General features: G+C 38.4%; 1 pseudogene; it reads right to left on the bottom strand.

The window, feature by feature from the left end:
• Positions 1 to 448: 448 nt before the first annotated feature.
• Positions 449 to 9,065, bottom strand: LOC140512118 (UDP-glucuronosyltransferase 2A1-like; annotated as a pseudogene).
• Between the last annotated feature and the right edge of the window lie 18,828 nt (positions 9,066 to 27,893).

Genomic DNA, 27,893 nt, shown 5'->3' on the forward strand with positions numbered 1-27,893 from the left:
GGGCACCTGTGGAGACAAGAGACAGGAATGATCCTGATTGGGATGAGGAGATTAATAGACAGTGTGAGATCATGTAGATTGTAATTTTTCTCCCAGGGGTGAGGTAAGGCCTAAAGGCTCAAGGTTACAATATTTTTAGAATAGAATAATTCCATATAAGGATATAAAACTGTGTAGTGTATTAGGGTCTCAATGATTGGACAAAACTTACATAATTCCTTGATGTCTTCATTTCAAAAGGTATTGGTTAGATTTCATGTCTAGAATGTAAGACCATATTCTCAGCTAATGAGGATAATGGTCAGTGGGGGGAGGAGGGACTTGCATTAGGGTCTATATAAATCACTGTCCTTTTCTTTGTCTTCGGCTTTCCTACTCCTACAGGTGAGCCCCGCTTCTCAAGAATCGAATAAATCTCTTTTCTGTCATCAATTTGAGAGGCCTCTGAGTAATTGATTTATGTAGGGACCTGAGGCATCCCACACACTATGATCTTAGATTATTTCATTGGTAATTGGCTTGAATGGATACTCCTTAGAAATAGAGAAGCTTTAGATTGTTTTTATTATTTGGAGCACAGACCTACTTACTCCTAAATTATTTTACTGATTTGGCAGGCCCTGGGAAACTCTTATCAACTAAGTTCTTTTTTCAGTGAATTTTAGTTTTTTATTCTGCTGAGTTTAGTGTGTAAGTTCAATCAGTCTCATAACTGAGGGAATGCTTTGAGGCATCCAATGTCATTAGCTCCCTGATCTTGTGCCTGTCAGGAGGATGGGATTGAGAAGAAGAGAACAGGAGAAGATATCTGGGAAGGGCAAGGCAAGCTCAAATAGTTTACAGTTCAGTGGAATTATGTTCACTTTCCAGTCACCTATATTTGGGAGTCTTCAGGTCACTTTTCAGAAAAGATCTGTAAGGTGGGAGTTTTCAGATACACAAACCAAAGCATATTTTCTGCTTTGAATGAAATGAAAATTTCACTACTTCTTTGGAAAGAAGATAATAATGAACTTTGAAGTGGGGAATGCTGAACCAAAAGGTTGAAGCACATATCAAGGATAATTATAGCCATATGTGAATAGCAATGTGGTTAGTAGAAAACTGCCATGAGACATTTTGAGTTTCAAAGCTAAGGCATATATTACGAGAAAATGTTTGATGGCAAAAGGAGGACAACATTCTGTCATGTTCTGACTTGGTATAAAATGCTCACAATGACAAAGTTTGGGCAAAGCACCCAGAAAAATGTCTGCAGCATTCTGGGTATCCTCAAACCAAATACACACCAAAGTTATGTTGAGTACAAAATTCTGGTCCTATTTCCGTTGGTGAGGTTTGATATTCAATAGTATAGTATAAAGAGAAGAGACCTTTGGGTCTAAAAATGGAGTAAAGACTTTTCACTCCTTTACTCTGATGTCATAGAATAAGGTAAACATTTTCAGTAGACTCTGAGGACTGTGGTTATGAAAGTTACACTTCAGTAAGTTTCACCCATGAGCAACTTTGTATCTCCACAGCCCTGACCCAGCTATATCATAGATACATACCGAATCAAAGTGTCAGCACTGAATTCTGGGTCTTTGGTCCACTTCCAGTTTTATAGGTCCTTTACCCATTTTGCAAATGAGGAAACTGTTTGAACACCAGAGACATGCAGTCTCATGGTTCCTCAGCAAAATGTGTAGTAGATCTCAGGTATCTGAGTTATTAGTCATAGATCATCAAGCTATGGTTAGAAACTACTTGGGTCAAGTTTGTCCTCATACATCAAGATTAAAAGGTGCTTGAATGAGTCTTGGAAATTATATTCTAGGGTGTGAAATCACAATTGTGGAAGTGGAAAGGACAGATAGAAGATCAACAGAGAACAGTTAGGCAACCAAGATCAAGTGGAATATTGAGGAAAAATTCCATTTGAATTTTGTTTTTTTCTCCTGTACCTTAATGTTATTTTCCAATGAGTTTGGTATTATAGTTTTCCCAGTCTACCTGGGATAAACTTTAATATCACAAACTAGGTAATGAAAGGACAAAAAAATCTCTAAAAGTACTTCTTTGGGAGTATCTCTTATCATATTATAATTGCCACTCTTATTATTTGTGCACATGTCTTATCTTTCTAGATTGATTATAAGCTTATTAAGGAGAACTATTTTACCTATCTTTCCATATCCTTGTGGACTAATGTGCAATGCTTCGCACATAATAATAGTCATATAAATATTGTTGAATTGTGAAAAAGAGGAGTTTGTTTCAATCTCATAGCAGCTAGACTACATTATACTAAAGTGGAGATCCTCCAGGCTTCTTTCTCACCTCTTCAATACCCCAACTTTAGCCTCAGGTATCATGGGAAATTATGCCTTCTTTTGTTTCTTTCCTTTTCTACCCAGCTTCCCACAGCAAAACAAGTAACGTTTGATGGCTATGAAGGCAACAGTTGCCACACAGGCAAGTAGGAAGCCAATCATATTCAGGGAATGGTGATGGTACCAGGTGAGGTCATGGGAAGGAGGTCTAAGGTCCTTAGCACCTTTGTGACGCATCACAAACTCGATCCAGAAGACAGCCCGATCTAGGGGTTTCACGGGTTGATCATGATGAATTCTTATAACCTCATAGCATTCTCTTTGTATCTGAAATGGAAACACATACACAAAGCAGAAGAGAGTAAGTTACTTCTTCCCTCTTAGAATACCTACAAAGTCATCAGATGGCAGATATTCCTATTTGGAGCTGGTCAAGGATGTTGAGCATCTTTCTACTCCAGCCACATAGTTATCCTTTATTAAAGATGAACAAGGGAAATGAAGTACGAACCATGTGACTTAGTGTCTGAAACTGAAAGAATTTATTCTTCTCTTCTCTTTCATCAAATGTTGCAAAACAGAAATTACAATTCTTGTTATTTATTGACGAAGTTTTTTTCCCCCATAGGGCATCTGTTTTATGAATCATATCTGAAAAATCATCACAGGCACAGAACTGGTCAATATCCCTTTCTAATCATATGGGAACCTTTATGAAGTTTAAGAGCACCAGAAAACAGAGGAATAGCTTAATCCCTGCACTAGTGTCCACAAAATGGCAAAAGACCTAATAGAAGTCTTCCATTGGGTTGAGTAGATCATCTATGGATGATGTGTATGGAAAGATACAAATAGTAGGGTGAGAAGTTGTCAATGTTGTGTGTTTCACTCGTGAAGGGATGATAAGGTCATGGCTTTACTGAAATACTTAAGCAGCTATAACATTTGGAAACATTTGTTCTAAAGAGTAGTTTTAAAAATTTCTGACACACCAATATTTTCATTAATTCAATTGAAAACACTTATTAAGTGACTTTTAGGTGTAATTTTCTATAAGCATCTTATAGAGATTCAGTAGCATGTTGTAGAGGGAAATACATGACAAAATATGATAGCTGCTTTTCAGATATATGATTTCATTGAAAATAAGCTCTTTTAAACCAAGGACAGCGGAGCACACCTGTAGTCCCTGCTATTGGAGATGATTAAAGTAGTGGATCATTGAAGTCTGAGAATTCTGAGCTACGAAAGGGTTCAAGCCAATCTGCATTAAGTATTTGAGGAAATTGTGCCCTCTTCTGTTTCTTTCCTGTTGTACTCACCTTTTGGCAGCAAAACAGGCAGCATTTAGCAACTATGAAGACAAGCATTGCTAAGCAAGCAAGTGGGAAGTCAATCACTTCCAAGGAGTAAGATGATGAGTGTCATGTCTACGGTGCTTAGTATCTTTGTGACGCATCAAAACCTTAATCCAGAAGACAGGTCAGGCTAGGAGTTTTATGGACTGGTACGCATCAATATGGGAAGACCTTGGTAATAGGGGGCCACTAAGCTGTTTAAGAAGGGAGGAACTGGACAAGGGCAGAAACAAATTGTGTCAATGTTTCCAGCTGATCAGCAATGGGTTTGGTCCTTGAGTGGCCACTATTCTTCTACCCTGGGCAAGATAAGAAAAAGAAAGAAAAGAAGAAGGGAAACAGAGAGAAAGAAGAGAAACATAAGAAAAGAAAATAAAGGCTTTGAAAATGTGACATTTAATTAGCACATTGTAGGATCATACATTTAGGGTACACCCAAATCTTAGAGGCCATCTAGTCCAACATTCTATGAAAAGGTGAAATGATTTGTCCTCATGTTACACAGTGGCTCTGCAATTTCAGTCGGGTTCCACTATGCGTGACCCATTTGGTGTTTTCTGGCAAAGATATTGGAGTGGTTTGCCATTTCTTTCTCCAGCTCATTTTGCAGATGATGAAACTGCGGCAAATATTGTGAAGTTACTTATCCAAGGCCACACAGCTAGTAAAGTTCTGAGGCCAGATTTGAACTCAAGATGCCAGGCCTGGCATTCTACAAGGATTCAAACTGGTACCCTGACACCAAATGTTTGTTTCACTATACTAATTCCCAGTACTGGTAGGTAAGGTTATCAGTGGTAAGGAAGCAGTGAATTATGATACTCACGAGGGGTTGTTGATGACTGTCTTCAAAGCATTAAGCATATCTGCAGTTGTCATTGTATGAAAGTCAACATCAACAGCTGCTCCCTTAGCCTTCATGTGAGCGATGTTATCAGGCTGATCAGCAAACGTGGGCACACCTATCATGGGAACTCCATGATAGATAGCTTCATAGATTCCATTGGTTTCACCATGAGTGATAAAAGCCTTGGTTTTTGGGTGACCTAGGATAGAAATGGAAGGAAAGGGATCAGTTTAATTAACTTATGATGGATTCAGAAAACAGAAGAAGGAATGGACAGTATAAGCCATTGAGGCAGTGATATTAATGTAACAAATTGGTATACAAATGGGAGCACTTGGAAATTTGAATGTCTTAAGATAGAACATGAGACAATGTCTACATGTTGATCTCTGGCTACAGTTACAATTAGTAGGCAACAGAACTGAAGGCGGACCACAAATATGTTAGATTGCATCTTTTAATGAATGTTTAAAGAATGTACATGGAGAAAACCAGAGAAGAAAGGCCTCTTTTTTTCAGGAGAACCTCTGAACAATTGTACCTCCTTTTCATGAATTTGTCTGATAGAATATTTCTGTGGCAACCCACTCCCCTCTGTTTCTCTGAATACAACAAGAACACAAAAAGCAGGTCACTTTGAACTTTCTCTCACTTTAATCAACTTGATTCTTAGTTGTCATTGCTAACCTAAGTAAGTAGTCAGGTTGAGACTTTACCAAGTCTGTTTCCTCTCTTTTTCTGGTGAACCTCTCATAATTTATTTTCCCATGCCCCCACAATTTCAGATGATTCAGAATGTTGAAGGAATCTACAGACTTAATCCTTGGAGTAATTTTTCCAAAAGGAATTGAGCCTCTCATTACAGAGGTTCTTAACCTTTTGTATGTGTGTGTGTTATGGATATCTTTGGCAGTAAAGTTAAACCTGTGACCTCCTTATCAAAATAATGTTTTCTAAAGCATAAAATATCAGAAGATTACAACAAAAACCAGTTATATTTAATTATAGTTATCAAATATTAATAAAACAAGTTAAAGATACGTTAACTCCTTACTCAAATGTTCTACCATTTTTATCTGTCCATAGGATCAGAGATTTAGAACTAGAAGGGTTCTCAGAACTCATGTAGTCCAACTATCTCTTCTTTTACACATGAAGAGGATGAGGCCTCCAAAACATAAATAACTTATGAAGGTCAAAATCTACCTCTTAGAAGTCAGGATTTGAACCAAGATCCCTTAATCCCAAATTCAACATATTGCCACTGTACCATGCTGCCTTTTGTGTAGTAGAGGCTGAGACTATCAACAGACCTATGGATGATTTAATAATTCAGTAAATTTTAGTAATTATAATAATCTGGGGGGCGGAGCCAAGATGGCGAAGTAGAAAGACACAAATACACATAGCTCCGAACCCACAACCCATAGAACATTTGTATAAAGTAACTCACAGCGAATTCTGGAGCAGTGAGGCCACAGAACAGTGGAGCGAAGGAGATTTCTGTTCCAGAGGGACCCGCAAACCTCTCGCAAAAGGTCCGTCGCACTGCAGACGCGGAGCCCAGCCCAGACCTGCCGCGGCCGTGGCAGCGGCACCAAGAGGAATAGATCTGGGCAGGCTTCAGGGATGGGATCTCCAGAGGCCGCACAAGTCCCTCCACCCACAGGTGACGAGGGTCGGTGAGAGGGTCTCTTTGGCGGGTCGAGAGGGGAATGGGGTGCCCCCATAACTCAGGCCCCCTTGGGAGGCAGAAGCTGAGAGGCAGCTGCAGACCAGAGCTCCCCAAGCAGGCAGTAGCCTGGATCCATTGTTGAAGGTCTGTGCATAAACCCCCTGAAGGAACTGAGCCTGAGAGGCGGCCCTGCCCTGACCTGAGCACCTAAACTTAATCTCACACTGAATAGCAGCCCTGCCCCCGCCAAAAGCCCTGAGGCTGGAAGCAGCATTTGAATCTCAGACCCCAAACGCTGGCTGGGAGGATCAGGAGGCAAGGTGGGTGTGAGGAGAATATTCAGAGGTCAAGTCATTGGCTGGGAAAATGCCCAGAAAAGGGAAAAGAAATAAGACTTTGGTGAACAGGCATTTCCTCCCTTCCTTTCTGATGAGGAAGAACAATGCTTACCATCAGGCAAAGACACAGAAGTCAAGGCTTCTGTGTTCCAGCCCACCCAATGGGCTCAGGCCATGGAAGAGCTCAAAAAGAATTTTGAAAATCAAGTTAGAGAGGTGGAGGAAAAGCTGGGAAGAGAAATGAGAGACATGAAGTCAAAGCATGAACAGCAGGTCAGCACCCCAAGGAGTGCTAAAGGAGACCCAAAAAAATGCTGAAGAAAATAACACCTTGAAAAATAGGCTAACTCAATTGGCAAAAGAGGTTCAAAAAACCAATGAGGAGAAGAATGCTTTCAAAAGCAGAATTAGCCAAATGGAAAAGGAGATTCAAAAGCTCACTGAAGAAAAGAGTTCTTTCAAAATTAGAATGGCACAGATGGAGGCTAATGACTTTATGAGAAAGCAAGAAATCACAAAACAAAACCAAAAGAATGGAAAAATGGAAGATAATGTGAAATATCTCATTGGAAATACAATTGACGTGGAAAATAGATCCAGGAGAGACAATTTAAAAATTATGGGACTACCTGAAAGCCATGATCAAAACAAGAGCCTAGACATCATCTTTCATGAAATTATCAAGGAAAACTGCCCTGAAATTCTAGAACCAGAGGGCAAAATAAATATTCAAGGAATCCACAGAACACCACCTGAAAGAGATCCAAAAAGAGAAACTCCTAGGAACATTGTGGCCAAATTCCAGAGTTCCCAGGTCAAGGAGAAAATATTGCAAGCAGCTAGAAAGAAACAATTCAAGTATTGTGGAAATACAATCAGGATAACACAAAATTTAGCAGCCTCTACATTAAGGGATCGAAGGGCATGGAATAGGATATTCCAGAAGTCAAAGGAACTAGGACTAAAACCAAGAATCACCTACCCAGCAAAACTGAGTATAATACTTCAGGGGAAAAATTGGTCTTTCAATGAAATACAGGACTTTCAAGCATTCTTGATGAAAAGACCAGAGCTGAAAAGAAAATTTGACTTTCAAACACAAGAATCAAGAGAAGCATCAAAAGGTGAACAGCAAAGAGAAGTCATAAGGGACTTCCTAAAGTTGAACTGTTTACATTCCTACATGGAAAGAGAATAATTGTAACTCTTGAAACTTTTCAGTATCTGGGTACTGGGTGGGATTACACACACACACATGCACACGCACATGCACACACACATAGAGACAGAGTGCACAGAGTGAATTGAAAAGGATGGGATCATATCTTAAAAAAATGAAATCAAGCAGTGAGAGAGAAATATATTGGGAGAAGAAAGGGAGAAATGGAATGGGGCAAATTATCTCTCATAAAAGAGGCAAGCAAAAGACTTATTAGTGGAGGGATAAAGAGGGGAGGTGAGAGAAAAACATGAAGTCTACTCTCATCACATTCCACTAAAGGAAAGAATAAAATGCACACTCATTTTGGTATGAAAACCTATCTTACAATACAGGAAAGTGGGGGATAAGGGGATAAGCAGGGTGGAGGGGATGATGGAAGAGAGGGCATGGGGAGGAGGGTGCAATTTGAGGTTGACACTCATGGGGAGGGACAGGATCAAAGAGAGAATAGAGGTAATGGGGGCCAGGATAGGATGGAGGGAAATATAGTTAGTCTTATACAACACAACTATTATGGAAGTCATTTGCAAAACTACACAGATTTGGCCTATATTGAATTGCTTGCCTTCCAAAGGGAACGGGTGGAGAGGGAGGGAGGTAAAGAAGTTGGAACTCAAAGTGTTAGGATCAACTGTCGAGTAATGTTCTTGCCACTAGGAAATAAGAAATACAGGTAAAGGGGTATAGAAAGCTATCTGGCCCTACAGGACAAAAGAAAAGATGGAGACAAGGGCAGAGAGGGATGATAGAAGAGAGAGCAGATTGGTCATAGGGGCAATTAGAATGCTTGGTGTTTGGGGGGGAGGGGACAAAAGGGGAGAAAATTTGTAACCCCAAATTTTGTGAAAATGAATGTTAAAAGTTAAATAAATAAATTTAATTTAAAAAAAAGTAATTATGATAATCTAAGTTATCTACTTTCTGAAATGTTGATGGTTCCGATGGAGTGTGGTGGCAAGTTCAGGCTAAAACTTTGGGAAAACCTGTTCTCTGAGACTGTGCTCATTACCATTCAGAATGGTTCCCTAGGCGCCCTTGGATGCTGCTGTCTCTGTGAGATAAACAACAGAACTACAGAAAACAAGGAATATATAAAATAGACTGATGCCCCTCTAGGATAACATTCTGTTAAGACAATAAGACTGACCAAATTACTAGGATGGGAAATGAGTAAATTGTCACATAGACCTGCAATTTCTGTCTTTAAAAACCCGGACCCTCAGATCAATAAATGGATTTGTCCTATCTTCTTGCCTGTACGAGTCTTTCTTCTTCACCACTTTACCGAGCCACATGGGGACACCAGCCATCTGCCACACAGAAAGACTAGAATCTTTTGGAGACCTTTACTCCCCTTAGATAATAAGAGGGAGGAAACACCTGGGAAAGGCTAGCTGAATTTCACAACTCTTTGTATTTAGTTTGCAATCTTTTGTCAGCCTGATCAATTATTTCAGTTTTTTTAGAGTGCCTTAGATGTTTTGGGGTGTCACTGATAACTTCGATGAAGAAGGAATATATAACTTAATTTATTCAGGTTTTTTTTCATAATACCTTAACTCAATGCACTGTCCTTCAATTAATCTACATAAAATATCAGACCTATGATGTCTTAGGTGTAAGAGTTTCTTCTATTAAAACAGATAATGATTTTTAAAATTGCTTAGTTATAGAGTTGCTTACGGCTCATAATGTTCACTCATTAGTACAGAGAAACTAAATTAATAAGTTTCAGAGTCCAAAATTGAACCTAGGTCTCCCAAATTCTAAATCTCTTCACTATACATTAATTTTTCTCTCAAGGTCTCTTATTGATTGGAAATATTTCATAAAATAAACCACTTAATTTCTTGGTATAGAGAATTTTCATCAATACTTAACTCAGAAAAGTGTTCCACTAGTGGCAACGTGTTTCTCCCTCCCCCAACAATGGAAGAGAACCAAGAAGAGAAGATTTCATTAATTTCATTATTTCTAATCCATAGTCTCAACAAGAAGATCATTCTGAGGAATCCAGTCATAGGTTCTGGTATTTGGACCTAATGTGTCTGGTTTCTTTCCTTTGTATCGCCATAGAACCTTTCAAAATAAAACGAAAAAAATACAATGTGTCTAGACTCATAAAACTCTAAAGCCAGAAGGACCTTTAATGAGAATCTAGTGCAACCTTCTTGTTTTATAACTGAAGAAAATTAGGCCCCAAAATGTAGGTGGTGAATACATTTAAAGCATTAGCTACCAATGGTACTCTGTATACTCTGTATCTGTCCTTTGTAAAGAACTTTCATAAACATCCTATTAAGGAGGTCATTGTTGTCATTCCCATTTAATAGGTAAGAACAATATAATAACCCAGACAAAGTAGGGAATCAACATAGAAATTAAGCCATCTTCCTTGAGTCCATTGACAGAATTGCATTAGAATAGACAGCGCAAACATTAAATTTCCAAAAAAGTGTATTCTGCAAGTCATCTTAGCTCTCAACTTTAAAATTCAGCATTGCCTAGGAAATGGATTTGCTTTAATGTCTGTTGAGAAAAACTTGCTTTTGTTCACTTTCTTTGTGAAAAGCTTTGTTAGCCATATTCAATTCAGCAAGCATGTTATATATGTGCAAAACACCATTTAGGAGCTGTTGAATACAAAGAAAAGGCAGTCTCTGACCCCAAGGAGCCTATAACAATCTCCTGGTGGATGCAATACATATCCAAATGAGTAAAAAAACAAACAAAGAAGGAACTGGAGAGAGAAGATAAATCAACATATTACTACTAGGGGAGACCAGAGAAAGCTTCAGAGAAGATGTAGTTTCTGAACTGAGCCTTGAAAGAAGATATGGATTCCAAAAGAAAATGATGAAAAGGCACAGAGGTGGCTGAAGATGTGAAGTAGCAAAACAGAATTCCAGGTTCAGGGAAAAGCTGGAAATTTAGTTTGGAATTTAGCATGTGGAAAGGTGGAAAAGTAGATTGGTTAAACCATGGATAGCTTTAAATGGCAGGCTGAAGAGTTGGTATTTCATCTTAGAGGCAATAAGGAGCCAGTGAAGAATTTTGAGCAGCAGAGTAACAGGATCAGAAATGTGCTTCAGGAAGATTACTAGGGTAGCTGTGTGGATGATGAATTGAGGAGAGAGAACCTGAAAACAAGAAAAGTAGAGTGATTCCATGTAGGGCACTGGAAAGAATGCTGAACTCGAGCTAGGCAAATGCTAACTCAGACTCTAGCTGTGTGACTGGGCATGTCTGAGTCATTTTATTCTTCCATGAAATGAGGCTAATACTTGCGCTATCTACTGAAGAGGAAAATACTGGAATGAAATTCATTCTTTGTAGAAAGATAAGATAACTTTATTCAGAATTATGTTCTGACAGCCAATTTCAGGATTCTTTTTACAATGTCAAAAGAAATCACAAAGTTCTAGAATCTCAGATTTAGAAAGGACCTCAGTGGACATTTAATCCACTTTAGTCTGTCTTCTCTCCAGTTTACCTGATGACAATGGTCAGCCCATCTTTGCTTGAAGAACTTTCATTCTTCAACCTACCATCCTCCAAAAACACTCCAATTTTTGATTGTTAGTGAAACAAAAAATGTTTTTTATTTTAACAACCATTTGCCTTTTTACATCTTAGTCCCATCCCCTGACATCAGACAGAATAAAGGTATAGCTATGTCATAAGATTGTAGAATTTTAGATCTGGAAAGAATCTTAGCAATCATCTAGCCTAACCCTCTCATTTTACAGAGGAAGAAAATGAAGCCTCAATTCTTCAGATCACTCATTAAGTGTCAAAGCCTCGATATAAATTCAGGTAATCTGAGTTTCAATCCAGGGCTCTTCCCTACCACATTGACTCCTTCCTACTATTTCTGCTTACTATATTGTCTTCAGGGAATGAACTTGAAAAGAGAAAATTGACAAGAAAAGGCCAGGTGGAAGGTAGTTGACACTGGAGGAAGTAGTCTATTCATGAATTCTCCACTCAGCTGAATTCTATTATAATGGAAATACACAAAGTAAGAAATTCTCAAAGGTGAATATTAAGTAATGCTGGGAAATTAAGTTCGACCCAAATTGTGGACAGCTTTAAATGCTGAGTGTGAGTCTGGAGAGGCTGTATTTTATCTTAGAGGCAACAGGGAGCTAATATTTTGAGCAGGGAAAATTCTGTGACACCAAAAATATTGGGATAACTCCTTTGAGATTGTTGTCATAGAATGTATTCTCACCTGTCTTGTGCATTACCCCAAATAGTCATGGATCCCTGGACTGTTAGAGTTGGAGGGGTCTTCATATTACAGATGAGGATACTGAGTCAACAGGTTCATTATAGTGATGAGGTTGTTTTCCTCTTAGGGCATATAGAGTTTACTTTTTCAGATTCATGGTTTTATTTTAAGGTCTAAAATGAATGAGGTCAAAATAAATAGAGAGATGGAAAAAGAGATACAGAGACAGATATATACCTCTGCATATAGAGTTTTACAGTATGCTTTCACATACACTAGAATCTGTAATTACATAGAGAGAGTTTTAATATGTTAGGGTACAGGAACAAACAGTTTCACTTCATACAGCCCTTTAATTGTAAAACTCACTCAGTGCTAACAAGCTACACGCTTATTGCTAGTAAAGGAGAGATACCTAAAACTCAATGAGCAACAAAACGACTGAAACCAACAACAACCCCAAATCCACTTAAGCCATTACAAAAATGGCAAAGGAAACTAGTTTATTAGGTATTTTTTCCAGTGAAACAATGATTTGTTGCTTCCCAGAAGGTATTAGAAGGAAAGTAGAAGAATGGTCACCAGCATCACTCAAGTCGTTCCCAAAGTTGATTCTCATATAAATTAGGGTCATTATGAGTGCTAAGAGGAAATTCTAAGACTTCACAGTTTCTTTGCAGTTTTGCTAAATAGAGTCCCCAGAATGATTTTAAATGATCAATTTTTGATGGGGACTTAAAGAAATTTTCTGACTGTAATTCTAATGACAGTCAAACTAGGAAGGTACCTCATCAGCCTCTTTGCTCTCCTGGTCCCCTTCCTACTCTACCTGCCATCTCCCTTCACCCTCTTTCCTGCCACTTAAACCTCTGCCCATTCACCTGTACTTCTCCATCCTCCTCATCCATGATCTTAATTTCTTCTTCTCTGCTACCCCCTCCTAGCATATTGGGATTAGAATCAAAGGACCTGGGTTCAGATTCTCACTCAGTTACTCATTTCCTCTTTAATCTTGGACTAGCCCTTTCATCTCTTTCATTATCTGTTTCTTCATCTGTAAGATGCAAGGTTCCACTACATAAGGCCTGTCTCTAAGGTTTCTTCCAACTCTAAGTCTGTGACCTCTGATCTTTCTTTTGTTCTCCCTGAACCCTCAGGCTCTCCCCTTCTTCTCTGGTTTCCTCCCTCCTCTGTCCAGACTCTTCCATCATCTTCTGGCCTCTTCCAGTCTCTCTCTGCTCATTTGAGCTCTTCACTATTTTTTGTTCTCCTCCAGGACCCTCTGATCTGCTTCTCTTTCCTCTTCAATGTTCTTCTTCTCTTTGCTCTCCTCTTCTTTCTCTGCTGTCTGCTCTGTTGTTCCACATTCCACTTATATTCCCTACCACCCCCACTGCTCTTTCCAGTGAGATTCTAGTCACCAACCTTGAGGTTTCTTTTCCATCTTCATAGGCTTGGACCTCTCTGTGCCTTTATGTGCACTAATAGCCATGCTAAATTTCTGGATTCTCCATTCACCCTTGGCATCAGGGAAAACAATCTGGTATGTGACACTGAGTTCCCAGTTCTCCCTAATCTCCGTGCCCTCCTTCTGAGGTTATCTATAATTTCTTTTATTTATTCATGTAGCAGCTAGGTGGGAAAGTGGATACAACACTGGGCTTGGAATCAGGAAGACTCTTTTTCCTGGGTTCAAATTTGGCCGCAGACATTTACTAGCTGTGGGACCCTGGACAAGTCACCCAACCCTGTTTGCCTTAGCTCCTTATCTACAAAATAAGCTGGAGAAGGAAATGGCAAATCACACATCATATCTTTGCAAGGAAAACCCCAAGATAGGGTTACAAAGAGTCAGACACAACTGAAAAATATGTATACGTGCTTCCCATTTGTATATATGTGTATACCATATATGTGTATATATATACGATATATGTGTATCTAGGGTTATATATGTGTGTGTATATGTATGTATGTATATGTTGTGTCAGTTGCCTCAGCTATTGATGTTATCTGACTACACAAGATCCAACCCTTTACACAGGATAAAGATGCAGCCATGAAACAGTGCCAGCTTTGGATACAAAGAACCTGTCTTCAGGTAGGAGTTCTGCAGCCTGCTACTAGTTTGGTCTTGGACAAGAAATGTAACTTCTCCAAGTCTAAGTTACTTCATGTGCAAAATGAAAAGATTGAACCAGATAACTTTTAAAGTTCCCTCTAATTCAAAATCTAGGTAACCTTTCACTTGTTCCTTATGTATGTGCTCTCCTCACATATTCCCTAGGTATATCCTCCCTATTTTTCTGCTCTGTCACACACATTTCCCAGGTCATTTCAATTTCCTTTGTAGATCCCTTTACTAGGAATATGGTAATCTGTGGGACTCTCTGTAGAGAAGAAAACATTTTGTCATTTATCTTTCTATGCTATTTAACTATTGTACTTTGCAAGTCACTTAGCCCAGGGCATGGAACATAAACTCAGGTCCCCTTTCCCACCATCACTTGCTCTTTCTTGGCATTATGACTACATTTTAGCTGCTGGGTTGTCAGCTAAGAAAAACTTGTAGTATTAGGTTGTTATTTTTAAATTCAGACTTTTGTCGATGACACTTATCCAGCTAGTTTGCTAGGGAAAGTCCTAAGGGGATTTTGAGTCTGTCTTTTAAGCTTACTTTTCTCTGTTCCTTTCTCTCCTCAGTCAGTCAGCAGTTAAGTAGCCCAAGTGCCTACTATGTGTCAGGCACTCTGCTAAGGACATAAAGAAAAGCAAAAAATCCCCAGGTCCTCCTCAATTAATTCATCATCTACTGGAAAACACAATATTCAAGCAGTTATGTGCAAACCAGATCACACATGCCCACACATGATCAGTAAGTATTAAGTGGACTTACTATATTACAGATAATCTGTTACATACACAGATTAAAAGAATGAAACCTTCCATGTGCCCAAGAAATCTGCATTTTACTGTGGCAGAGGACACGATTATAAATACATATAGAATTATTATAAAGAGAATAAATACAAAGAAGAAAAAGGTAGTTAGAAAGGGAGGCAATTGGGGACAATACAGAAAGTGGTACTTTGGTTGTGTATGGAAGGAAGAATAGGCACTTGGTGAGGAGGGAGTGAAGAGGCAGAGCACTCTAGGTTGGAAGGACAGCTGATGCAAAGGAACAGAAACAGGAGAAGGCATCTTATATGTTAGGAGCAGAGAACAGACCAATTTGACTGGATTGTAGTCTATGGGATAGACGTGAAGGACTTTAAAAGCTAAACAAATTGGGCAGATATGTGGCACAATGGAGAGAACATCAGCCCTCTGAATTCAAATCTAACCTTAGACACTTATTAGCTGTGTGACCCTAGGCAAGTCACTTAACACCAATTGCTTCCCTCACTTTTTTTTAATAGAAAATCTTGCTAAGCAGACACTCTTTATAAATTTGAAATAGACTAACGTAGCAGAAGAAGTTTATCTCCTTTCTCTCACCTTCTGTGGAATCTGGGCAAGAGCTGCAGCAATCAGGTTACCCTTTTCCTCTCTTAGGTTTTTGACCATTGATCAAAGAGAAAATACCACAATCCCATGTTCCCCAGAGCTCTGGACGAATTTTTCCATTTCCTGTAAAGAAAAGATTTAGCATCAATCAGATGGAGAATAACAACATACAAAAAATCTTTCACTTCAATCCAACCAAGCTAACGAACATTTATGAAGTAACAAGTCTGTATTAAGCACAATTTGTGTATTTACCTCTGAAGTCCTCTTCTGATGCCTTATGGGTACTCTCTACATTCTCAGACTATGGTAGCTTGCTGAAAAGGCTTCAGTTAAGGGCTTCATGAGGTCATTCACATACCAATCTAGCTGCGTTTGCAGAGGTTCATTATCAGGGTTGGCTACCTTTGATTACTGACAATTATTGGTGGTCACAGCAATTCAAAGACTGCTTACTGAAGTGCAGAGAAGCTGTTTGCCAAAGGGAGCATAGACAGCTCTTGTGAAGTGTTGACAAACTGCAATGAGAAGCCCTGTGTGAGGCTCGAGAGCTGTAAAGCATGGAAACTCAGAGTTGGAAGGGACTTTTGAGTTCAGCATGGGCCTGAATAGGAATCCCATCACATAAGTCAAGTGGTTATCCAGTTTCCTTTCTCCGTAATGGAGGTTGGTAGTACAGTGGACCTGTGGTCAGGAAATCCTGAATTCAAATTCAACTTCAGACACTTCTTAGCTGTGTGACCCTGGGCAAGTCACTTAGCCTCTGCTGTGCTTCAGTCTCCTTATCTGCAAAATGGGGATAGTAACAGCATCTACCTCCCAGGTTTGTTTTGAGGATAAAATTATAGCATTTAAAAAATCCTATGTAAATCCCTGCTATTGCTATTCCGAGTCAGTGACCCTTACTCTTCCGGAGCATAAAATCACATCCCAAAACTCAGATAGAAAATGAAATATATAAGTACAAAGCAGGGTTATAAACAAAGAGCTATCAGAAATCTAAAAAGGGAGAAATTATTTCTGGTCAGAGGGAATAGGAAGGTCTTCATGAGGAGGTAAAACTTCCACTGGATCTTGGAACAAACGTATATACACACGGCACACCCACACAGTGACTGACTCAATACTAAAACCATGGCCTTTAAAGAACAATCATGGTAGAATTAAAAACAAGCTGGGGGAATAGAGCAGGGAGGTTAGCCTAGGGTCTCTGAACTTGTATTTTAAAGTATATTTTGATAACTCTCCACATAGAGAAAGAGGCTGACTAGTTCTCCCTATCTTGCTCAGGCTAAAAGTGAAATGATTGCTACTAGGCCAATCACACTGCTGACGGCTTCAGGAACACTGACATTTTTTCTTTCTAACCTGGACCAATTTGTCCTTCCTTGGCAGCCTGGTGACTCCCCTATATTGCTGTGAGACTTACTGTATAATTTCCAAAAATTCTTGACCTCACATGACCCACTAGACTTCAGCTTTCCCTGTAGCAGAGATTACTGGCATGTGCCATAATACCCAACTAATAATGAATTCAATTAAATTGGTTTTTTTGCAACTCTACGTATTTTCTTCTATGTAATTATATATTTTAGTATTTAAAAACAGTCGTCTGAGAGGGGATTCATTGGCTTCACCAGGCTGTCAAACGTATTCACAACACAAAAGAAGGTAAATAACTCCCGCTATATAGCAATTTTGTGCAAAGAACTGCAAACCAAAGGGAGTACCCTTCACTTGGGGAATGGCTGAACAAATTATGGTATGTGAGTGTCTGTAAATATATGTGTGTGTGTGTGTGTGTGTGTGTGTGTGTGTGTGTATGTATGTGTAATAGAATATTACTCATATATTAGGCGTGATGAAGAGGGTGATTTCAGAGAACTTGGGAAGATCTGTAAGAATTGATGGAGAATAAAGTGAGTCAGGAAAGCAATTTATACTATAACAACAACCATAGTAAGACAAGGTATTCTGATCAATGAAATGACCGATCAGGACTCCAGAGGACAAGAGATTAGACACACTACCAACCTTCTCCATAGATATGGTGGACTCTGGGTATAAATTGAAAAATGAAGTTTTTGAACATGGTCCAAGTAAGGGATTTGTTTTTCTGCACTGTGATTATTTGTTACAAGGGATTTGGTTTTCTTATCTTTTTATAGTGAGGGAATGGAAGGGGGAAAGAAGAGAGGTTTTTGTTCATTTAAAACTAAATTTTAAAAAAGTTTAAGAACTGTTTTGGAGAAGGGAGACTGAAATTCATTTGTGGTCCATAAAACTAATTTTGTTTTATAGTTTCACTGTGTGGAATCCTTATACATGCAGAGTGACCAGGAGTTAAAAGTCATTGGGGATTAGGATATTAACTTTCTGTTTGCTCTCTCTGGTTTGCATTACATTTAAGATAGTTTACCTTGGAATATATTCTGTGCATACCCATTCTACATAGAGCATATAGTCCTACCTCAGGCAAGGACAAAAAGCCAGTTTTATAGGTTCCTGGGGTGAGTAGCAGAGTCCAAGGAGCTAGACTGTTGTCAGGATCATGGTGGAGAGTCTCCAAGATTATAAAGATTTCTCATAAGCAGAGTTGAAAACTACTTAAATTGACATTCATTTCAGCATGGCAGAGTAAAAATGATGTAGCACGAACAGCATTTTAAAGAGTTAAGAATTCAGCTAAGTTTTGACTTAGATATTTCCTAATCATGTTACCCTGGGTAAATCATTTACCTCATCCTGTCTTACTGTGCGGAACAAACCTTCTGTTGTTTATATTTGTTTTATGCTTTTAAAAAGTTTATAGATCATTGTTTTGGAAGAGAAAATGGGAACAAAACTAAAAGTAAGCCATCTTCTTTTCTCTTTGGTCAGCCCTCATTGTCCTTTCCACTTCAAGCAGTAAGGAGTCCTGTCTCTTTTTTGTTAACTCTTAGAATTCTGGTCATTTCAACTCATTCTGAGATTAAGCCCTTCTGATATTATTCTTATATGGTTATACTGTCCTTACATACTTATCCTATTATCCTGTTACCTGCTTCCCCCCTCCCCACCTCTTCCACATATCTTTAAAAAAGCCTAAGTTGTTTCATACACATGCTGCTTTGAATGACTTCCCTTTTTCCTTGATTTCTCACTGTCCCTCACCCACCAATATTCACTTAGTTGCTGGGTCTCATCAATTCTACTTTCACAACATGTTTTCCATCTTTCCCCTTCTCTCTTCTCCACCAGTCTAGTTCAGGTCCTTATCACCTCCTACCTTTACTGCAACTGGTGTTTCATTTTCTACTCTCTCTCCTTTGTTATTAATCAGTTTTCAACAAAACAAAGTCTTTACTATGTCATTTCTCTGTTTAAAAATTTGACTTTCTAGTTTCTCTAAAATAAAATGAAAATTTTGTATGTTGATATTCACAGTCTTTCACAATATGGCCTCAATCTGCTGTTCCAGACTTCCTTTCTCTCTTTCATGTGCTTTATAATCTAGCACCTATAAATAAAGTGCAAGAGAAAGTGGTCTAAAACTTAAAGATCACATGTGGCTACAGTTCCTGCAAATCCTTTGGCTTTCAGGAGCCCTTTAGATGTTTCCCTTAGATATGTCTTCTTTGTTTTTTTTCTGAGCTTTTCAAAGAGCTTTGAATGTCTCTGAAGTTTGTCCTTGACTCCCAATGTAGACACTGTCATCCCTTGTTCTGGGGACTGTGCCAGGTCACTGAAGAGAAGTGCAAAATCCTTGGGACCCTCCGAGGCTCACAAAGTACTTCTCTAACCAAAAATGGTCAGAAGGAAATCTGTGTATGGCAAGGTATTCTCTTTCTCTGGCAGAGATTACTCCTCAGGTGTAGCTCTTCCTGCTCTCCACCACCACTCCCGTCTTGGCTTCTGAACCGGTTTTCTGTTTTACAGAAGATCCACATAGTGTGATCAAATTTCTGAGCCAATAAAAGTAGGTGCTCTGGTGGGTGGAACGATGGGCCTGAAGCCAGGAAGACCTAACTTCAAATCACACTTAGAGGCTTACTAACTGTGTGACCTTGGAACAATCACCTAAACCCTGTCTGCCTCACTTTCCTCATCTATAAAATGGGGATAGTGATAGCACCTGTCTTCCAGGGGTATTGTGAAAACCAAATGAGATAATATTTGTAAAGCACTTAACATAAATCCTCTCACATAGTAGGTACTATATACATACCAGGATTGACTGTTGTTCTTGTTATTATTATTTTACCAAGGAAACAGTTGGGTCTTATTCATACTTAAAGAATACCTGATAAATGTGTCAGGGCATAGCATCTTATCATTTAGTTTAATTGAGGAGAATTCAAATAAATCAGGGCATGACACCTCATCACAGTTTAAATGGGGAAGGATGGTTTGATTGTCTTATTAAGTCAAATCTTGACGATTACACTTATTTTATTGCTTTTTTTAAAAAAAAATCATCATTTTGATATAATGTCCATTTCCCCATACCACCAAAATCCTTTAAAACTTCCCTTCTTAAGAAAAAGGCAATCAAAAAGTTATGTCTGTCCACATTAGCCACATCTAGAATCCAAAACCTTCCCTCCTTTATTTAGGAGAAGGGAGGAATTAAATTTCCATTTTCAATATCTCTACATCTGTAATACAAATCAGAAATCTGTGCCTAAAAATATACAGTGAGGAAGTGACAAATGAAGAACTAGATCAGGGATTTCCAGAGTTCCAACTCAGTACCATTGCCCTTGAGGTATCTGATGGTACATAAACAGAAAGCTGACCCCAGTCAGGAAGTTCAGAGTTCAAACTTGACCTCAAAGACTTGTTAGCTTTGTGATCCTGGGCAACTCACTTTACCTCTCTCCACGTTAGTTTCCTGAACCATAGAATAGGAATAACACTGGCACCTACCTTCCAGAGTTGGGAGGATAAAAGGAGATATTTGTAAATCACTTCACACAGTGTCTGGCACATAACTGGGACTTAATAGATGTCTGTTATCTCTCTCCCTTGTTCCCTTTGGGCACAGAAAGCAGGACATCTCTGTAGGAGATTAAAACATGGAATAGCACAAGATAGGTTTACCTCAGGAAGAGGCTTGGCAGGCTTACAGTGCAGTCCTCCAACAAACTCAAAATTTGGCAAGTATGGACAAGGAAATTCAAAATCCCAGTAAATCTGAATCAGCCACATTTTAGCTTTTCCCATAGTTTCACATAATGTAGTGGGCCTTCCTAAGGGAAAAAGAAAAAAAAAGAGTTAGCTCTGTCATGGATGGCTCAAACCTCTAGGCCAGGGATTCTTAACCTTCTATGTGTCATGAACACCTTTGGTAGTCTGGTGAAGTATTATGTAGATTCCTTCTCAGAAGAATGTTTTTAAATGCATGAAACAAAATACATAGGATAATAAAGGAAATTGACCACTGAAAAAATTGTTATCAAAATGAGGTTAAGAATTTCTACTGAAGCTTACTGGAGGATATTGAGTTCCTAGGAAGACCTGGAGTTCCTAGGAATTCATGATACTCAAAAGAGGTTTTTTTTCATCCTTGTTAATATGAGTATCTCCATCTGGATTATATCCAATCTATCCTTCATATATCCAAATGTTGGCTTATCTTGTGAGGTCCTTGAATACTGGAATTGCCTTGGCCTATCTTTGTATCCCTGGACCTTATGATAGTGCCTGGCCTATAAGGGACCCCTAATAAATGCTTATTGACTTAACTTGGAAAAAGGAAAAGCAACGTACTCATTCAAACAACTTTTTCCCAATTTATTTATTAATTTTTAGTTTTCAACATTCATTTCCACAAGATTTTGAGTTCCAAATTTTCTCCCCATCTCTCCCCTCCCTCCACCCCAAAACATCATGATTTCTGTTTACCTCTTCCCCCAGTCTTCCCTCCCTTCTATCACACCCCTCCCTTTCCTTATCCCCATCTCCTCTCTTTTCTTGTAGGGCAAGATAAATCTCTACCCCATTACCTGTATTTCTCATTTTCCAGTTACAAGCAAAAGCATTTCTCAACATTCCTTCCTAAAACTTTGAGTTCCAACTTCTCTCCCTTCCTCCCTCCCAGCCTATCTCCACTGAGAATGCAAGCAATTCAATATAGGCTATGTCTATGTAGTTTTGATAAAGACTTCCGTAATAGTCATGTTGTGAAACACTACCTGTATTTCCCTCCATCCTCTCCTTCCCCCACCCTTTATTCTATGATCTCTTTGACTTTATCTCTCCCCAAAAGTGTTTACTTCTAAGTACCTACCTCCTCTCATTTGCTTTCCCTTCTGTCATCCCCCTCACACTCCACTTATCCCCTTCTTCCCTACTTTCCTGTAGTGTAAGACAGATTTTCATAGCAAATCGAGTCTGCATGTTATTCCCTCCTTAAGCCAAATGTGATGAGAGTAAGCTTCACTTTTTCCCTCTCACCTCCACCTTTTCCCCTCCATTGAAAACGTTTGTTCTTGTCTTTTTTATTAGATAATTTGCCCTATTTCATTTCTCCCTTTATCCTCCCAATATATTCATTTCTCACCCCTTAATTTTATTTATTTTGATATCTTCCCTTCCTCTTCAACTTGCCCTGTGCCATCTGTCTATATATGTGTGGTGTGTGTGTGTGTGTGTGTATGTGTGTGTGTATAGTTCCTCCAACTACACAAATGCTGAGAAAAGTTTCAAGAGTTACACATATTATGTTTCCATGTAGGAAGGCAAACTGTTCAGCTTTAGAAAGTCCCTTATGATTTCTCATTCTTATTTTCATACTCCTCTTGATTCTTGTGTTTAAAGTCAAATTTTCTATTCAGCTCTGGTCTTTTCATCTAGAATGCTTGAAAGTCCTCTACTTCATTGAATTACCATTTTTTCCCTTGAAGTAGTATATTCAGTTTGCTAGACAGGTGATTCTTGGTTTTAGTCCTAGTTCTTTTGACTTCTGGAATATCATATTCCAAACCCTTCAGTCCCTTAATGTAGAAACAGCCAGATCCTGTGTTATCCTGATTGTATTTCCACAATACTTGAACTATTTCTTTCTGACTGCTTGAAACATTTTCTCCTTTACCTGGGAACTCTGGAATTTGGTGATAATATTCCTAGGAGTTTTTCATTTTGGATCTCTTTCAGGAGGTGATCAGTGAATTCTTTCAATGTATATTTTACCCTGTGGTTCCAGAATATCAGGGCAGTTTTCTTGATAATTTCATGAAAGATGATGTCTAGGCACTTTTTTGATCAAAGCTTTCAAGTTTTCCCTTAATTCTTAAATTGTCTCTCCTGAATCTATTTTCCACGTCAATTGTATTTCCAATGAAATATTTCACATTGTATTCTCTTTTCATTTTTTTTTAGTTCTGTTTTGTAATTTCTTTGTTTCCCATAAATTTGTTGCCTTCCATCTACTCCACTGTAATTTTTAAACAATTATTTTCTTCAATGAACTTTTGAACCTCCTTTTCCATTTGACTAATTCTGCTTTTTAAAGCATTCTTCTCCTCATTGGCTTTTTGGACCTGTTTTGCCATTTGAGGTATTCTGTTTTAAAGACGTTATTTTCTTCAGTATTTTTTGGGTCTCTTTAGCAAGCTCCTGACTTTATCAAGTGTGAGACCACTGCATATTTTCTAGGAGTTTTTGGATGTAGAGGTCTTGGCTTTGATGTCTTCCTCTGATGGTATGCTTTGTTCTTCCTCATCCAAAAGGATGGAAGAAAATACCTTTTCACCAAGAAAGTAACCTTCTGCGGGCCTATTTTCCCCCCTTTTTGGGCATTTTCTCAGACAGTAACTTGACTTTTGATTCCTTTGTCAAGTGGAGGGTATGCTGTAGGGACGAGTAAGTTCTCATTTCCTCCAAAGTGACATAATCAAGGGAGAAGAGTCTCAGTCTTCAGATGGTCTCAGGACATGGAAGAGGTCAGAAAGGATTTTGAAAATCAGGTAAGAGAGGTGTAGGAAAAGTTGGGAAGAGAAATGAGAAGGATGCAAGAAAATCATGGAAAGGAAGTCAACAAAATTAAAAAATGATTGTTACAACATGTGTATTTTTTAAAGAATATTTGTTCCATGTTGGGGAGAGTATGGGGAGTATCCTGTGGGGACAATAGCAGTGAATGACCTAGAATTCTGCCTACTTTGCTAATGGGGTTCTACCTAAACTAATAAGAAATAGATTCATTCCAGAAAGCATCCTGGTATTGAGCACTTCCGCTATCAGAATGGTTTGACATATAAAGATGTCAAGAGTGTTTGACATACATCAGATTTGGTTCCTCTATGGCAAGAAAATCCTTCTATAGCTCCCTAATACAGCCACTATCCCACTCACCATAGTTCTTTCAAATCTATTCATCCTTTCAAAAACCTCCACATTTCTCTCTTCCTCTCCCACAGATGAGATCCTTGAGATATTTCATTGAAAAAATCGAAGCCAGTACCTCAACTCCTTTTCTCCCCTCCTCCTCATTTCATATTACTCAATTGCCTTCCCCCACTATCTCCTCCACCCCAGTATTCCAGAAGATATGGCCCTCAAGGCAAACACCTTTACATACATAAATACATAAGAAATCCTAATTCATCCTGTCTTCTCTTAACTTCAGTCTCTCCCTGTATACTGTATACTTTCTTACTGCCTACAAAAAAGACTCTATTCCCTCTACCCACAAAAAATCCTCATTTGCTCCATCTATCGCTGTTGTCATCCTATCTTTCTTTTTTGTGGGCATATTTCTTGAGAAAGCCATCTACAATCAATGCCTACACTTCCTTCTCTTTCTTTTATGGACTTCTGCAAGCTGTCTTCCCACCTAATGAGTCAACTAAAAATGTTATCCGTTGATACCAATGATCTCTTAATTGACACAGCTAATTGCCACTTATCAATACTCATCCTTACTGACCTCTCTGCACTATTTATTACTCACTTCTTGATATTCTTTTTTCTCTTGTGATAATTAAAAATTTGAGAGACATAGTTTCTGGGTAACACAATTCCAAGGAAAAGTCCAACTGCATATAGTCCTTGCTACTCTTGTGACTAGCTGCATTTTAAAACTTACACCACCAACATGAAATTCTTCACACACAGAGACATACACAGAACAGATATATAGACTGAGCAATGCCAATCTTCCCTTTTAAGGAAAGAAACCAATTTAGGATTAAGATTACACTGATCAAAACTCAGACTTTCACATGCCAATTTACTCTGTCTGACTTCTAGTGAATTTAGGAAGGCTATCCTTCCCAAACACTGCAGCACTACTGACATGCTCAGACATTCCCACATATCCTTCCAAAGGACTATTTCAGAGGAACATTTCCTAGAGAATTTCATTTTTGCTCTCCTAGTGCCTTACTTTTTTGAATTTCCCCATCCTACTTCTTCTGCCTTAGAGTTTTTTTTATATATCCTCTTTAATATTATTCTATTCCTGACATGTTTTCTATTACAAATGACCCTGTTTAAAAAGCTCCCAACAGTGAGAAACATGCTCACCTTAAATAAAGAACAATGCTGGTTGTGAAATCAGGAATGCTTTTAAGAATTTTTACATCCATTCTCCCTAAATAGATGGGTAGCCTCCCCAGTAAGGTTCCAGGAAGACTACAACACAACCAAGAATATGGGCCTTTTTATACTATTTTCTGAACTTTGGATCTCCCATGACACCATTCCCTGGTCATGTGACTCCATGTTCTACTCTCTGATAGGTCCTTCCTCACACAGTTCCTTGGGCCTGAACATTAGTTTCTGACCTCTATGATGTCCATGCTAGGTCACAACTCTTATCACCTAGGAATGTGGACAATAGGACTTTCTTACTTCCTACAAAATTCCCCCTCTTTGTCTCTAATAAAATTTCTATTTTCACCCCTAAACCCAATCAATAAGTACTTCCTCACATTCTTTCCCCTATGAATTCTTCCCTTCATCTATTACCCTTTGTATGAATATGGGAGGGGAATAAATTTGACCAACGCCTTGACAAATTACAAGGAGGCAGTCCCCTTGTTATAAGTACAGATATACAGAATCAAAATACAAAGGTAGATCAATGAATTATCCATTCAGAGGTTCCATCTCATACAGTATTCTGGGGAGGAATATTATCTGATGCAGTTATCTAGTCTGGATGTCCATTCAAGCTGTCTTCACCACAGCATCTCAGTATCTTCTTCCCTTTATTTTCTTGTAGAAATCCAGATGTCCACTCTCCTAAAAAACTTACCTTAATACCATTTTAAATGACCATTCCTAAACTTTATACACTTCTCACTCTTAGAAAATCAAAATTGGAACTTTGGTCAATTGTCATGTTTAATAAATTCACATTAGAACCCAATTTTTACATTTTTTATTAATTCACTATTTATTTCCCCCATCAGGAAGATGAGATTTCACTGCAAAATTCATAACAGGTCCCAGCACTTGCATAAATACAATAAATAATCCTTTTAACACTGTACATATCACATCATGAAACAATTCCAACTTCTGCTTATGTGATGCTTCTTTTAAAGCATTTACAATACCGACCACAAACCATTTCTCTTTTAACATTAGCCAATTGAGTCAAAATAATAACTGTATATGCTAACCTCAAAAGCCCTTGACCTGATTGTCTCCACGTTATTGCTAAGAATTAAAGGATCGTAATTTATTGTTGTTGGTTTGAAATCCTAAGCTTAATAGCTTAATTTTACACTCAACCTCAGATTTTTCCCTATCAACAATCAATTATTTAATAGATCTGGTGTTATGTTACAAAACTTTTGATTATAAGAAATTGCCATTAAGAGTAGGGACATTTCAGGAAAGAAACATCTCCCTAATTTTGTGTCAATTCCAGGCAGGAGTAGATTGTCAACTGCCATTCAGCCAGGCTTAAAGTCTGCCAGGTGTCAGTAGGGAAACTGAGTAAGGAGAATCCTACCTCAGACCACACTGTACAGACACTCTTCCAAACTTCCCAAGAGATCACCTTTTTGCAGTTCATACCAGCATGTCACAGGCATGCTGACATCTTGGATCGGTGGCTCAGACCATCTCTCTTGCTATCCACACCTGGAGTTAGACTCAGAAGAACTGTCAGTTAATAGTCCCATAAAATCTTAAAATAGCAATCTCCAATAATCACTTTCAGATATGACTATAATTTCACATTGTGTAAAGAGCATCTTTTGAAGCAAGTCTTGGGTAGCTTGCATGCCTTTCCATACTGTTTCTAATTCCTGATTAAATAAAGATCATAAAATCAAATTTACCATTAAAACCTTGTTATTCTTCTTATAGATTTACATCTGTTTTCCAGACTACTCTGTCCCTTTCTAACCCTGTTTCATCTAAAAGAATGAGCTACATATATGATAAGTTCAAGCAGTAGCTTCAACTTATATTCATGAAATGAATTCAAATCAAAACAGACATTTCAGTTTTCCATCAATGCCAAATTTTACCAGAAGTTACCTGCCTCTAAGAAACTTAGACTGAAATTCTTTTCCCTGAACTAAAGATGTCACTCATTTAATCTCAGTAATTAATTCAGTCAATTGTTTTCACCAAATTGGTCTTCATAACATATAAAAACTTCATTCCAAATTGCTGCATTTGCCTTTAACCTCAAAGAGTTTTAGTCCCACTTGTCCAAAAGGTCCCTGGAAAATCCCACCTTGTCCCATGTGAACTGGCTCTCTAGAGGACCTTAGAAGCGTATCACTATGCCCTATAATCCACTTCTTCAGGTTAATGGCCACTCCCATCAAGATCATGCTTAGAATTCCCAGACTGCCTGGGGCCACCCTAGTCTCCTCTCTAAGTCCCTCTGTAGATATGATACAATTACACATTGAACAATAATACAACATCACATTTATACTTTGATTTCCTTTCCTTTATCTAATTATTCCCTTAAAATTCAGAAAGAATGTTCTCAGGGATTTTGTCTTTCACAAGACCATACCAGAGTATCCATTTACCCAATTAATTGAAAGCAGCAAGATTCCACTACTTGCCTTGTGCTTTCATTTTAAATTATCTGCTTAGATTGTAGAAACATGCCATGTAGACAAAACGCAAGACCCTAATTGGATATCATCTCCACTTTATAGTCAGACTCAGAAATAGTCAAGTTGGGAAACATTCCTTTTTAAAGGAACACAGTGAGGAAACTGAGCTACAAGGATTCCATCCTAGACTGAGGAGACAATAAGCAATGGTCCCAGAAGTTTCCACCAAATGGCAGGTTTTACTAATCAAAAATTTTACCAGGACTGGCATCTTAAAGCTTATATTTGTCCTAAAAACCAATCACTAGTGGTTGTTTATCACCTAAACAAATTCCTGATTTAGGAACTCCATATGCAGTTTACATTTTACATAGAGA

The sequence above is a fragment of the Notamacropus eugenii genome, chromosome 6 (genome assembly GCF_028372415.1).
Source record: "Notamacropus eugenii isolate mMacEug1 chromosome 6, mMacEug1.pri_v2, whole genome shotgun sequence".
Lineage (NCBI taxonomy): Eukaryota > Metazoa > Chordata > Mammalia > Diprotodontia > Macropodidae > Notamacropus > Notamacropus eugenii.